The sequence below is a fragment of the Ixodes scapularis genome, unplaced genomic scaffold (assembly GCF_016920785.2).
Source record: "Ixodes scapularis isolate PalLabHiFi unplaced genomic scaffold, ASM1692078v2 PGA_scaffold3__209_contigs__length_174095766, whole genome shotgun sequence".
In the NCBI taxonomy this organism is placed as follows: domain Eukaryota; kingdom Metazoa; phylum Arthropoda; class Arachnida; order Ixodida; family Ixodidae; genus Ixodes; species Ixodes scapularis.
Window position 1 is genome coordinate 123,642,523 of NW_024609868.1, and position 15,699 is coordinate 123,658,221.

Here is a 15,699-nt window from a genome sequence, read left to right on the forward strand (position 1 = left end):
CTGCCTCGGCCAAGCGGGCGTTAGGGGGCATGGTTAACACATCGAAGGCACGGAAGGGACATGCCACAGCACGAGAAAAGAGAACGGATCCAACGTATGGTAAGTGTGGCTCCAAATCCAGGCTGAAGCTTTGCTCCGTGCGGTTTGGAATGTTATCATGCATATGCTTCAATTTCAGAGTACGTTGGAAAGCTAGTCCAGGAGGCGATGGCCAGCAATGAGCAGTGCACGTCCCTTGATGAGGCAGCAATAGCCAAAAAACGCATCTTTCCGGCACCCATGAATGCCGCCTTCACGAGGCCTTCCAAAAGGGAACTCGTGGAGGCAAGGAGGTCCCGGTTCGGCCAAGTTACCCCATGAGGGACCTCCTCAAATCCCTCCTGTCACCCGTGCACTCAATGGTAAGTTTCCAAGGCCCCTTCACCTGCCAGGTGAAGCCAAGTTCCAGGCTGAGACAACACGTTTCCTTTTGCAGGACACCTGCCTCGGCCAAGCGGGCGTTAGGGGGCATGGTTAACACATCGAAGGCACGGAAGGGACATGCCACAGCACGAGAAAAGAGAACGGATCCAACGTATGGTAAGTGTGGCTCCAAATCCAGGCTGAAGCTTTGCTCCGTGAGGTTTGGAATGTTATCATGCATATGCTTCAATTTCAGAGTACGTTGGAAAGCTAGTCCAGGAGGCGATGGCCAGCAACGAGCAGTGCACGTCCCTCGATGAGGCAGCAATAGCCAAGAAGCGCATCTTTCCGGCACCCATGAATGCCGCCTTTACAAGGCCTTCCAAAAGGGAACTCGTGGAGGAAAAGAGGTCCCGGTTCGGCCAGGTTACCCCGTGAGGGACCTCCTCAAATCGCTCCTGTCACCCGTGCACTCGATGGTAAGTTTCCAAGGCCCCTTCACCTGCCAGGTGAAGCCACGTTCCAGGCTGAGACAACACGTTTCCTTTTGCAGGACACCTGCCTCGGCCAAGCGGGCGTTAGGGGGCATGGTTAACACATCGAAGGCACGGAAGGGACATGCCACAGCACGAGAAAAGAGAACGGATCCAACGTATGGTAAGTGTGGCTCCAAATCCAGGCTGAAGCTTTGCTCCGTGCGGTTTGGAATGTTATCGTGCATATGCTTCAATTTCAGAGTACGTTGGAAAGCTAGTCCAGGAGGCGATGGCCAGCAACGAGCAGTGCACGTCCCTCGATGAGGCAGCAATAGCCAAGAAGCGCATCTTTCCGGCACCCATGAATGCCGCCTTTACAAGGCCTTCCAAAAGGGAACTCGTGGAGGAAAAGAGGTCCCGGTTCGGCCAGGTTACCCGTGAGGGACCTCCTCAAATCCCTCCTGTCACCCGTGCACTCGATGGTAAGTTTCCAAGGCCCCTTCACCTGCCAGGTGAAGCCAAGTTCCAGGCTGAGACAACACGTTTCCTTTTGCAGGACACCTGCCTCGGCTAAGCGGGCGTTAGGGGGCATGGTTAACACATCGAAGGCACGGAAGGGACATGCCACAGCACGAGAAAAGAGAACGGATCCAACGTATGGTAAGTGTGGCTCCAAATCCAGGCTGAAGCTTTGCTCCGAGCGGTTCGGAATGTTATCATGCATATGCTTCAATTTCAGAGTACGTTGGAAAGCTAGTCCAGGAGGCGATGGCCAGCAACGCAGTGCACGTCCCTCGATGAGGCAGCAATAGCCAAGAAGCGCATCTTTCCGGCACCCATGAATGCCGCCTTTACAAGGCCTTCCAAAAGGGAACTCGTGGAGGAAAAGAGGTCCCGGTTCGGCCAGGTTACCCCGTGAGGGACCTCCTCAAATCCCTCCTGTCACCCGTGCACTCGATGGTAAGTTTCCAAGGCCCCTTCACCTGCCAGGTGAAGCCAAGTTCCAGGCTGAGATAACACGTTTCGTTTCGCAGGACACCTGCCTCGGCCAAGCGAACACGCACGGAAGGGGGGATCTTGCAGACCCGCTCCTTATCCTGTTACGAGAGCCCGACCTGCAGTAATGAGAACGGCAGTTGTAACTGCAGTAACTTGTCAAAGATGATGAAATCCATTGTGATAATGAAGTTTCGATTCCAGGATCATCGACCAGCCGATAAAGCAACACGAAGGCTCAAGTTCTGGGAGCTGCCATGTAGTCAGATGTGCCAAACCTGCCAGGGGAACTTTGATACCGTGAACCATAACAGAAAAAGCCAGTGCTGCAGCTTTTTCTTTATTATGTACTATTTGCAAATAGGTTAAAACAGTGCAGATCATCGTGACCCTGATAATTTTGCCCTACATGGCACTAATTACTGCATTGTTTCATCAATAACACAAAGAAAGTAGTGACCAGTAAACTCTTGCAATTTTATGCAGCTCTTTACAAGGGATCCTAGTCTAAATTCACAAGCTTAGTATGCTGTCAATGTTTTCCTAATTGCGGTACTGAAACCCCAAGCACTATAAGCAATATGGCTCACAAATTCGTCCGCTCTTTGCTACGTTTGATCACTTCCTGCATGCGACCATAGGCTTTTGTACTCTCCCAATGGCAGCATGGGCTTGGCTGCTTCATTGTTGCGCGTTCTTTGTGCTATCTTTTTGTCGCCGTTAATTGGTCTGACCGTTGTATTCTAATGCACCAAAACAAGTTTAGAAACACTCACTGTCATCACATTTTTCCATGTCCCCCAAACGTAATACAGTATTGACTTTTCTTTTCATGTGCTGCCACGCTGACATCCTGAAGAGGCTGCGCCTTGGCAAAGCAGCTCTCCCGTTAGTTTCTAATAAATGGGGTTTTCATCCAGGAGGTAGACTGGAACTGTAAAAATTAAATTTGGGCAACTGTGCATGACAGCACAAGGACACCTAACCTCAACACCATTCATACTTGGAAAGGGAAAAACAGTTTCCAGTCTACACCACGGTTCCCCCCCCCCCCCCCACCCATCTGCAACACTGTCTCCTTTCAATCATTGACTTGTTCACAAAGCAACCTATTATATTGACACACCTTGCTAATTGATGCTGTGGCTTGTTTTATCACGACCTTTTGCATAATTATCCAAGCTCCAAGGAGCATGCTGAAAGTGCAGTTACACACAGTGGCATCTGCAACAGTTGCAAACGCCAACACATGCACACTCAACACTTGGCTACATCCCCACCTCTCCCCTTTGTGTGTTAGCAAAAGATCCAATTTTAGCTGAAAAGAATGTCAAGTAAAGATGCCTTTTTACTGGGTAACTTGTATGTGCATTGCAGGAATAAGAGCAAGAATTACTAATTAGTGTTCGAGTCTTCCTAGCCAATTTGGCTCCGAGAACACAGCACTTGGCTAGGCTTTACATGAAAACAATCTGTCCATGCTCGTGTTCTCCAGTCTTTCCCTTCGTCTGTATCTAGTGGCGTTGTTCCAAAAATAATGTGTTATTCACAAAATCCGTCAAGTCGGTAAAAAAAATTATCTTGAAAAAACGTGCTTTTTCTCAAAGATTATGGGAAACCCTCAAAGTGCCTTGGATTCGCCTCAATGGCTCGTAGCATCCACGGCAGTCGGTTGTTAGGTGACACGGAGTATAGCAGTAAGTGCTCAAAGGCGCCAAGAAGATGGCAGCCAATGAAAACTGCCAATGTTCTCGCTGAAACATGAAAATCGATAATGACATTGAACTGGACAAAAATAAGTTGTCATCTGGCTCTAACGCCTAACATTACATTTGGGCGAAGAACGACTGCTGGGCAATGCATTGTTTAGCGCTTTTATTTTTTTAAAGGGAGGGGTACCGAAACCCGGAGTAGGTGTCGCTGGCAAAGTGACCTCTAATCGCCTTGACCATGCAGGAGGGCAGTGGTCGCCTGTTCTTCTGTCCAAGTCTCCGCCACAGCCAAAGCACACACTGCCTATAGGCAGCGAACCGGAAGCGCCTGAAACAATGTCCACATTTATTGAATGTAAGGAACACCCACCAGCCATACACCTGAGGCAATGACCAGACTAATCGGATGTAATAAGCAATGTTCGCTACTCTGAAATCTACACCTCTCTTGTGATTGTTTCCCCGGAAAAACCATCATATATTATGGTTCTCTTTTATGTTTCCTTTCGCTGTGCATGTGATATATTTGCAAACAAACAAATGATCGGCACAACTAACTATACACCAACTCATGTTTATAAACAAACTGGAGTGCCCCTAGCAGACGCCACCGGCGCCGCGCATGCGCAATGGAGTTTGGGCAAGAAGCTCGCCTTTGCCCATAAACAAACCATTGAAATGCGATGTTGCCGGCGTCTGTGTGACTCCCCTTGTATTTTTTTGCGTTTGAATAGTTGACTACGTTTTCCTTGCAATGTCTGACTACTTGAGCAGCCTCAAGAACCGACGAGAGACAGTAGTCCAACTCTGACTCCATGTCAGTCTATAAAGCCACGTAACATCTATTCTTGCGGCAGCCAGAAGAATAATTTCCCAGAAATTCAACCGGCAGTTGACTCCCATTGGACCATTGACTGTCGCCAAGGGAAAGCGGAGGCGAAGAGGGGGGGTTTAACACTGGCCCGAGGGATACACGCACGATGAAGTGTCCCTACAGCGTGCAATTCGCGTAACGAGTGTCGATGAAACGTCAGCGTCGACAATACGTGTCCAGGAAAAGTTGTCCATGAAACGTGTTTCCATGAGATGTTGGAAGAACAAGAAAATCAGCATTCTACCGGCAGTTGTATGATTTCAGACAACCAATGGGAGGCGATCGTCGGTAGAATTTCGAAAAATTATTCTCCCAGCTGCCGAGAGAATAGACGCTGTCATAAAGCTACCCGTCCTTATCCTTGGCCCGCGGCTTGGGAGGCATGGGCATGGAACCAAAAACGCACGGCAAACAAGAAAAAAGCAGACACGGAAAGCGAAAAACATTCAAAAGCAGTTGAACGCTAATGATGATTTCTATTCAAAGCTATCACGCCGCTTCAATGCGTACGCAAGAAAAACGGGAGCCGAGGCAGAACAGCAAGTTTCGCGACCGGTAACACGAAGTTCTACTCACTCGTTCGAGGTTGCTCCCATGTTTCTTTCACCATAGTGGCGCATGTTCAACAAGGCCAGCTGTAGCACACCCGGATCGAGGCACAGCCCCTCGAAATCCGGGTGGCTTGTCACGCAGCTCTGCCGGCCCTGCTGCTTGCGAACGGCGGCCGGGTAGTCACGGCAGCAGACACACTCTGCGACGGTTTCCATCGGCACGCAGCAACTGCATTGGCACCTTAAAACAGAAAACCGGCATCAGCTATACATATGAGAGGTATAATAAACAGCTCATCACCTACCAGTTGGTGTTCCCAAGCCGCTGGGTTGCGTCGTCGGTTTCGTCGTCTTCCTCCGGTGTCGACATTGAGCATCGCGAACTGTCGTCCGAGTCCGTCGCGTTCGAGGCATCGGCGTCGCGCGTAGGAGTGGCATCGTAGGAGATTGAGCTGATATCTGCCGTCCGCCGAAGAATTTCCACCTCCAACGGTGTTAGATTTGGCAGGTCCATCTCCGCACGACGCAAGACCCGAAATGAGTCCCAACGAGAATCCATCAAATACGCGCACATTCGGAAGATCACTCCGCCGGTTCGAAGGATCAATCCGCCGGGAAGCCGTCACTCGTGATTGGATGGCGCACGCCCTTCCCTGCTGCCTTCCCGTCCGACAGCGCCCCTGACGGCGTGCGCCTAGGCGCAGAACAGCGATCTTTGATTGGATTTTTAATAGGGAAATCGGCCGCCCTTGAATGTAATTTTGGGATTTCTAGGATGCTTAGAGCCCGCAGATTGAGTTATGATCATAAATAGACGATCTCAGAATCCACTTGAGTGCCCCTTTAAGGTACAGGAGCAATGGCGGCTTGTAGGGTGCCATATGATGTCACGTGCAAGGCAGTTCAGTCCACACGTTCAACTGAAGTATTAGTCAGCCAATGCATTCATCTGCGTAGCTTGGTGCCCCATATAAGCACAGTCTACAATATTCACTTTTAATTACAGTCGCAATAAAAAAGAAAAAAACGGCGGATGCTTGTGGCTACGTCGCACCTTGGGATGGTAACAAATACACACTCATCCGTCAGTTTGAGGATCTCGGCGTCGTAATCGCCTCCTCGAGTGTTCGCGTCGCCGTTCCAAGACACCTTGTCCGCCGTCCTACGCTTGAAGTTGGCCACATTCGAAGGATTGCAGTTTTTAAATAAAGCCCTGCGGACGCCGCTTATTTTTCAGTTCTCGCAAAATCGAGTGAAACCAACAAAAATATCTAAAACCTCGAAAACACTCCACGAGGAAGGGTGAGGCTGCCGAGGCAACAAAGCGCACGAAACAACTGGATTTGGATTTGGATTCGAAGCTTTTGAAGACGGAGTTCCTCGAACGGATATAAGCGGCGAACGTTTTTCAAAATGTAAAGTATATATGAAAATTAACAGATCGTCGAGTGTCGAACACTGCGTATAAACTTGAATGAGAACATTTTTGACAAATCTGCCAAGTGTCAACACTGCGTGTAAAGAAACTGGCGCCGGCAGTAGCTGATACATTAAAGATTAACTCATGATTTACGCGACCCTCGACAGAACATGTGCTACATTTATCTGGAAATCAAACTGGGAGCCAATGAGAAGAAATAACCTCTTCCGCCGTATTCCTTTGGGGGGATTAGGTTTATCGCATTTGTTTGTCCGGCAGCTCGTGTCGCGGTTCATTTTCCTACGGGATACTGAACATCCTTTCATGCGCGCGGTGTTTCAGACGAAACTGGCCGGGCACTTTCCTTCCTTTTTGGTCTCGAGTCATGGCGAGCAGCCAACAAGAATTGTTGGATTTCTAAAGGAGGTCGTTGAAGCATACCGTTTTTTGGCGGTGCGCTATTCCAGAGAATATTTGTCTTGAATAACTAGAAAATCTTTGTCCAACGCCCTGCATGACACCCTTTTCCCGGAGCATTTGTATCGTGCACTGTACAACCAGGAAACCGGTCAGGATGTTCATTGTCGCCTAAAGAGAATGGCAATCCAGCCACGTGCCAAAAGCTTTTTTTTTAAACTTCATACCTCGACGCTCCCCGTGAAAGTGTGGCTTCACGAGAAAGGTATTTTTGTTCCTTGGACCACTAATTGCTTTCTGTGTAAAGCCCCCGAAACTATAGAGCACGTGTTTATTTTCTGTTGGGATACTCTGTCGTTTTGGGACGTGTTACAGAGAACCTTAAAAAAAGACCTAGAAATAACAGCACATTCGATCCGTTTTCTTCCGATTACTTCAGAGGAACTTGTACTGTACGACCTTATAAAGTTGATTGGCCTGTACAGCATCTGGTGTTCGCGGATGGCGGTGAGGCATGCGGACTTAACCCGCGACCGGTTGAGGCATACTTTATAGAATTTGTGACTGAAATACGCAGTACCTATGCACATCAGGATACTCTTCCTGAGTGGGTTGGGATGTGTTAGAGACTCCTAAAGAGCCCCCAACGTATTAATTGATATGTGCTAATCAAAAGACTGTACGCTTAGCCTGAACGTGTTTCTGTTGTGTATGCTGTAATGAAGATAAAAAAAAAAAAAGAAAACTCCGCCCGTGGCGCAGGCGTACCGCGTCGGCCTGCGGAACGAGAGGTCGCTGGTTCGACGCCCCCCGAAAGGCGGAAGAAAACTTTTTTGTGTGTGACTTTTTTTGGTGTTTTTTATTTAATTTTTATTATATCTATGATGGTGGTGGGTGGTGGGTGGTGGGTGTGGTGGTGGTGGTGGTGGTGGGGGTGGTGGTGGTGGTGGTGAAAACTTTAATTCTGTCTCCAACCCCTGCGACGCTCCTTCGTTAACGACCGCCCTGGTCCAAAAGGGTTCTGGTGCAGCTGAATACTGAATAATGCAAGTTCTTCTACCTTTCGTGTCGCCGGATTTAGTACCTTTCGTGACTCGACGTGTTTTCGCTCAAAAACTTTGAAGGTCGTCTGAACGACGAGACATATAAGGCTTTTCCTTAATAAAAAAAAAAAAACCATCAACCCATTGACCACGCGGCTGCGGCCCATCATATATTATACGCGAGATTCAAGGACAGCTTTTTTATCGCGACATAGCCTCAAATCGCCTATTTTGTAGCGTGCAAAGTTGCGGAGCCTCCTCGACTTTGGGCTGCTTATTCAGCGAGGCGGTGGCGCATTCCCCCGACTATTTAACCTTCGAGCAAAGTAAAGCAAAGCAATGGCCGCGCGGTCTGTTTGGAAGCTGAACTTAATTGCCGCCGCGACCGTCCGATGCGCACAACGGTTGCGGGGCTCGGGGAATGCCGTGTCTATAAAAAATAATGTGTCGACGAAAAGTCTGTCGACCTTCCGTTGGTAATGAAAGGCGTAGATGAAGCATATGCGAAACGATGGACCCTACCGTAAGTACGGGTTTCCACGGTGCGTGATTCCAGGCGAACGCACAGTTGCCGGTGAATCGGGGACTCAGTGAGTAAAGACAAATCGCGTGACATAGTTGTGTCAGCACCTCGCGAGCCCGCGGCTCATCAAATGCTGGCAAATATGTCACGACCCATATATCAATTGTTATTAAACGCCTCTGATGGCGCCGTCAGAATGCCGCGAGCAACAATTAATCAAGCACTTTTGATAAACATTGTGCGCAAAAAAAGTCCCGACGACCGGGAAATAAGGCGCTTTTGATGGAACCGAAGTGAAACATAAAACTTCTGAAGACCATTAGAGCACCTCTGACGGCGCATCAAGAGTGTCTAACAGACCATTAGGCGCCGTCAGGAACTTCTGACGGACCATCTAAACGCATCTGATGGTCCATCAGGACAGTCGGATGGTCCGTCAGGAATGGGCTGATGGTCCATCAGACTTTCTTGATGGTCCATCAGGAAGCCTGATGGGCCATCACAGAAGTCTAATGGTCCATCAGGAAAGTAGGGTCCGTCAGGAATGGGCTGATGGTTGATCAGACTTCTTTGATGGTCCATCAGGAAACCTGATGGACCGTCAGAAAAGTCTGATGGACCATCAAGAAACTCTGATGGTCCATCAGGAAAACCTGATGGTCTTTTCGATCGGGTTCGCTGGCTCATTTTGTCGCACGATTCTTGGTTTCACTAAGGTCTTTGTATACACCAACTCATGTTTACAAACAAACCGGAGCGCCCCTAGCGGACGCCACCGGCGCCGCGCATGCGCGATAGGGGTGTGGGCAAGAAGCTCGCCGTCGTCCATAAACAAACCATTGGAATGCGATGCTGTCGGCGTGAATGTGAGTCCCCCGGCCCTTTTTCGCGTTCGAATTGTTGATTCTACGTCTTCCTGGCGGTGTCTGACTGCTTGAGCGGCGTCAGCGAAATTACGGAGGCTCGTACACCGCAAAACTTCGCGTGAATAATGTGACATGGGTGGCGATTCATTCCGCGTGGACGCCGCAGTATGTACGCTAAAGCCTGGTTCGCATGATGCGATTTCGCTCGAAATTTTCAGTCGCGACGCCGCTCGGGCTGCAAAAGCGGGAACCGTAGCTGAGATAGTCGACGTCGATACTGAAAATCGCAAGCAGAATCGGACCAAGTGAATTAGGGATAACAAGTCGGTGATGGTCACTGGTAACAATGATCAACATCTTTTTGTATCTACTGTTTACATCAAGCCTGCTCACCAACCTTCAAATTTAAGTCTTTTGAGGCCTGCACTTACTTCTTATCGCAAGTACCGGGCCAACATTTGGTCTACGGGTCGGCGTCGTCTAAGAGAGCAGACGACAAACAGAAACGTTTGAAAGAGCAGACGACAGTTCAAACGATCAGGCGGTCGTTTGAACTTGAAGACGCACCGAACGTAGTCCGCAGATGGTCCGCACAACTTGACGGTTTTCTGGCGTTCATGTTCGAACAAAAGGAATAAATCTGATGACCACAAGTGTCCGTGAATTCAACCCAAAGTGCTTCCCGCCCATGCAATCGTTGTCGGACGGCGTCTGCTTTTCCCTTTTCACGGCAGATAACCAGATTCTTGGACGAACCGGGCACGTGAAAACTGACCTTCAAGCCTTTCTCGACACTTTTGGTAGCCCCAGTCGCGGCCTTTTGACGAGGAGGCAGGTTTTTGCCTGGTTCCTTTCAAAACAACGCAGGAATAAACGTCTGGCATGGGGACTTCTGCCCACAGCCCCAGACCGGAAGTGCGACCGACGCGCCACCACCGCGCCGTGACGTCACAGAGTTGAGTTCGTGTATACTGGAAGGTAGAGCGATTCCTCCTCTCCCGCTTTTTCCTTTTCCCACCGAGGCGGATCCTCCTTATCCTCCTTCCGCGCCCCGGCCCCCGCCTCCATGCAACACCTCCTAGAAATAAGACCGTAGCGCTCCGAGTGGCTACGTCACAATGTCGGAGGAAGGAAGGCCATGGCGCAACTACGTGAGAAAAATTTGTGCTATCGACGTAAAAAAAAATATTTCTTCTCTATCCGACATTAATATACGTTTTAAAAGCGCAGCCTTATAAATTTATTATACATATAATATGAACGTAATATACAGCGCGTTACCAATATTGAAAGTACGAAATTTATATTTATGATTATCCCCGTAACCGCGGGACTACGCGCAGTCCCGCAGCTCCCCACACTTTTCGAATGAACCAGCTCCGAATTTCCGATGCAACATCTGCCCTCATACGGGCGATGATTCTGGTAAATTTACGTTGTGTGTGAGCTGCTGACTGTCTGAAAAGGAACGCTGAGACATTTCAGAAGAGAAAGGAACCGAAAAAATCACCACAGGGAGCTCAGACGAGCAAGAGATGGGTCGACAATTTTAAAGGGATATTACAACAAACTTTCGGCGCTTATTTTATGGTCTATATGTGTTCAAAGGAGCAGTATCACATCGAACACACCAATATCTTGTTAAAAAAGTCACGAAAAGGAATTTTAAAACGAATTAAACGATTAGCAAAGACACCTGGCGGATGTCGCTAACGCCTCATATGTAATGCCAGTCTAGGAACCTTGACAGCTAATGACGATGAGTGTCTCGCCTCCGGCCATGACGAGAGAAGAGGGGAAGGGGGGAGGGGGGGGTGTTCCAGAAGTAGCTATTGTCCCCCTACAAGATTATAGAAGATTAACCTCTCACTTAAAATTCGTAGAAAAGCAGCCGCTTCGGTGGCTGGAACGACTAGGCCATCCCCTCGACGTCAGCCTCGCCGTAGCTTTGCCCGTTCCGAGACGACCTACTTTGTGATTGCGTCGGATGCCACGTGCTCTAAGCTGGGCCTTCTCCGAGCGCTTGCTAGAGTGGACCGTTTATAACGAAAAAATACAGCCACCAGGCTCAAAATACAAACGTGCGATTGTCATTTACGAATATTGTGGATCATATTCAGCCTATTTTGGAACACGACGGATATATTTCAAATTTCGTTGAAATATCCCTTTAAGCCTCTCGTCCCACACTGCTGCGCTGCTCTCGCGTGTGTGTGTATGTGTGTATCTGTGTGTGTGCGTGTGCGCGTGCGCCTGTGTGTGTGCGCGTGTGCGTATGCGTGCGTGCGCGTGCGTGTGTGTGCGTGCATGCGTGTGTGTGTGTGAGCGCGCGCGCGTGCGCGTGCGCGTGCGTGTGCGTGTGTGCGTATGCGTGTGCGTGTGTGTGTTTTGATCCTCCTACCCGTCATTTTTTTGTCGTCACCCGAGTCTCGGATAGTTTTCTTTGTGTTCGCTTGATACTACGGCATTTTCGTAAATTTGCGAAAAAAAGACCTGCTACGGTTCGAGTGACGTGTGTGGCAAGTAGTCAACGATGACCTCTCTCTCGACAGAGAGAGAGAAGTTCGTGTTCAAATATTTTCGTTATGGATCTTGTGGGACGTATAAATACGATCGACAGGTGAGAATCAACTTATTTACGGGCCTTCTTGGTCATGTAAGACGCAAGTAAAGTGCTGCAGTCGATTTTTTTTTAAATCTCGTGATAAAATGGAACTTCGTTTTTCGTCGTTATCTGTTTGCTATTACGTCGACATTTGTAAATATGCGTGGTAATATTCTAGTTTTTTTTCTGTACGGTAAATAACAAGTTTGCGTGATTATCGAAAGTGTTGTTTCTGCTTATGTATACTAATGCTATTTTATTGCCTTTACTGCGTTTATACTGGAATCTTAACTGTATTAAGGTAATAGTATTATTGTATACAAAATAGGTTATATTTTGTTCTTAAGCAGCTCAAGCCTATAGGGAGAAGTAAATTAGTTGACTCTAAATAATAAGTTTAGTACCCCTGCCACACGGAAAAGTTATAATATTTTGATTAAATCATACGAGATTTATTCAGCTCGCTGTCTTGAGTGATTATACGAGCGTCGCAAGCTGATTTTTGACCCCATAGTGTCATTCTATCGAAATTACATTAATTTTAATTCAGTGACTGCACGCGATAGCATCGCTTACTTGATCGTAAGTGACACTTGTCGAGCCGTGTCCGCGTTTGCTACGTCTACCTGAATTTTAACTCATCTGTATTGCTGCGTCCAATCACTGGGTGTTTCGCCATTTTGTCGAAGTATTTATGTATAAGATATGCATTCCTACAGCAATACTTGCGTGACCCAATGTTTTCGACTTAAAACAATCACATTTTTCTATAGACGTCTTCTACGCATACCTCGTGCCATTTTGCATCGATTATTTAGCGGTGTAATGTTTTGCCCGTGTAATAAAGTGTTTCTTAGACCCGTTGCTATGTGCAGCTTTCATTTTAGCTAATAAGACACGCGTGTGTGGCTAAAAGCGCGTTACGACGGCCGATCCACTCGCGTTGCCTTCGCTTCGACGCGCGCCCCCGACGGCTTTCCTTTGCGACGTCACGAGAAGAGCGTTACGGCCTTATTTCGAGGAGGTGTTACTTCATATGTGAGCGAGGCCCAGAATGCGCGCGTTAGCGCGCGCCTGTGTGCCGAGCAGCACTTCTTTGCTATTGCATACGGTGGACTAGAGACTGCTTTCACTGGTTTCAAGCAGTGAAAACAATTTTGTGTTCTACACTTTAAAGAAAAAGGGGTATCACCAGGCTTACACCCTTTTGTCCGATATAATACACCGCAAAATTCAATTGGACGTACAGCGCCCTATAGTTGAACAGACGGCCCCAAATTTTACGAGGGGCTTGATAGCCGTGTGGTATACAACTTATTAGAATAGCTAATGTATGTTTTAATGACTACAAAAAATTAATCGGGGTTTTCTTAGCCCTACTGCAAAAACTCAGTGTTTTCTTTCTGTGGTCTTTGATACGTACTTTAGCTATTTAAAAGATTATATCGCACCGTTATCAAGCCCCTTGTAAAATTTGGGGCCGTCTGTTCGACTATAGGGAGCTGCACGTCGAATTGAAGTTTTGGGGTGTATCATATGGGACAAAAGGGCGTAAGGTGATATCCTTTTTTTTAGAGTGTAACGTAAAGAAACTAGCATTTGTACACCTCTTCTGATGTTATAAAGCACGGAAAAACGTCCTGATCGGCAAATAGAATAGCGCGAGCATAGTTGAAATCGATCGGGTGTGAAGAGAAGCTTCTTCGAATTCCGCTGAACGCGGATGATTAAAAATCAAAGCCAACGTTGTCTTCAATATTTTGGGACATTAACATGCACTGAAAAAAATGTATTTCGTTTACCCGTTTATTGCAGCAAGAGCTGAGAGCGGGCAAACGAGAGAATGCACTTCTCCCTGCGCGTAAATTGTTTCGTAGGCAAGGACTGCGTTAACAGCGGGAGCTCGTGCCGTCGCTTTGAGCATGGGTTGGGCACGCGCTCACAAGGCTCGCAATCCATAGCGTACGCTCTACTAAAACTTTTTAGAGCGCAGCTCTTACGGGCCCGTTTCCGGCTTGAGCGGCGTCGGCGTCGGCGTAACCGCGCGGTGCATCATGGGAAATGTCCCATAATGCACCGCGCGAGCCCCCCACCGGGGTCACGTGACTTCGTGGGGGGCACGTGACCCCCCCTGAGGTGACCCCCCCGGGGTCGCGCTGCTCATTCATCGTGCGGGGGATGGCCTGCGGACGCGAGTCGCCGCGGTGTTCGTGGTTCGGGTGGCGCGTGCCGAGTTTCTCTTTGAACTTGTTGCCCCGCGCCATTCGGGGCACGGATTTCGCGGTGGCTCGCGCCCAAATATGTCTGGGGGCTGTCTTTTGTGTGGTGTCGGACCGGCGTGGCCCCCGCTTTGGGGACTGGCGTTTCTCCTTGGTTTAAATAAACGTTGTTCTCACCTCACCTCACGTGACCTTTGGGGGTCATGTGACCCTCCGAGGTCACGTGACTCCCCTGAGGTCACGTGACCCCCACCGATGTCGCGTGACCCCCGATGACGTCACCGGCATCCACATCGTCATCGTCATCATCACTGATGACGATGACGATGCGGATGCCGGTGACGTCATCAGTGATGATGACGATGACGATGTGGATGCCGGTGACGTCATCAGTGATGATGACGATGTGGATGCCGGTGACGTCATCAGTGATGATGACGTCATCAATGATGATGACGTCATCAGTGACGATGACGATGTGGATGCCGGTGACGTCATCAGGGATGATGACGATGACGATGTGGATGCCGGTGACGTCATCAGTGATGATGACAATGAAGATGCGGATGCCGGTGACGTCATCAGTGATGATGACGATGTGGATGCCGGTGACGTCATCAGTGATGATGACGATGACGATGTGGATGCCGGTGACGTTACTGACATCCGCATCGTCATCGTCATCATCACTGATGACGTCATCAGTGACGTCACTGATGTCGTCACCGGCATCCGCATCGTCATCGTCATCATCACTGATGACGTCGTCAGCGACGTCACTAATGACGTCACCGACATTCGCATCGTGATCGTCATCATCACTGGTGAAGTCATCAGTGACGTCACTAATGACGTCATCGGTACCCGCATCGTCATCGTCACTGATGACATCATCAGTGACGTCAGTGATGACATCATTGGCATTGGGGGTCACGTCACCCCCAAGGTCACGTGACCCCCCCCCCTGGTTAGTCTAACCCCCCCCCCCAGCGCCCTTCCCTCCTCCTCCTCAAGAGCTGCGCTCTAATTCGGCGTTACAGGGAGTTGTAAGCGGCTTTCACTTTTTTTGTTTTTTTTCTTCAAAAACGTGTTTATTTTGTTTGAAGCAAGATGTGGCGAGTTATCAGAGAAAAGTATTTTCGGTAGGGCAAAAGTAGGTAAAAGAGACCGTAGAACGTCAATGACGTGTTTGGACGTCGTGGCAGGCATCGTGTAAACTTCTAGCCACTTAGTGTACGGATCGCCAATGACTCCGCAGATGCGGATACGTTTCGGCACCCACCGATTGAATAATGGATCGTTTTCAGTTACTGTTCATGATGGCGTTGGACTCAAGGAAGACTTCGAGTCTTTCCAGAAAGTTAGCCCAGGAGCCAGGACTTTTGTCGTAAGCGGTAAGTGTTCGAAACGTCGACAACGTCGGTAGCCACGTGTAGTGCATGACACTGGACACTTACCATTCGCTGAAAAGAAACTTCCTTGTTGGTCTGAAACGAGTCGTCCGATATCAGGTCATCACCGCAACACCATCTCCCGACAAAAACGCATGTCCATAGTTAGCAATCACGTGAACTTATAAATTCCCGAACGCTCAT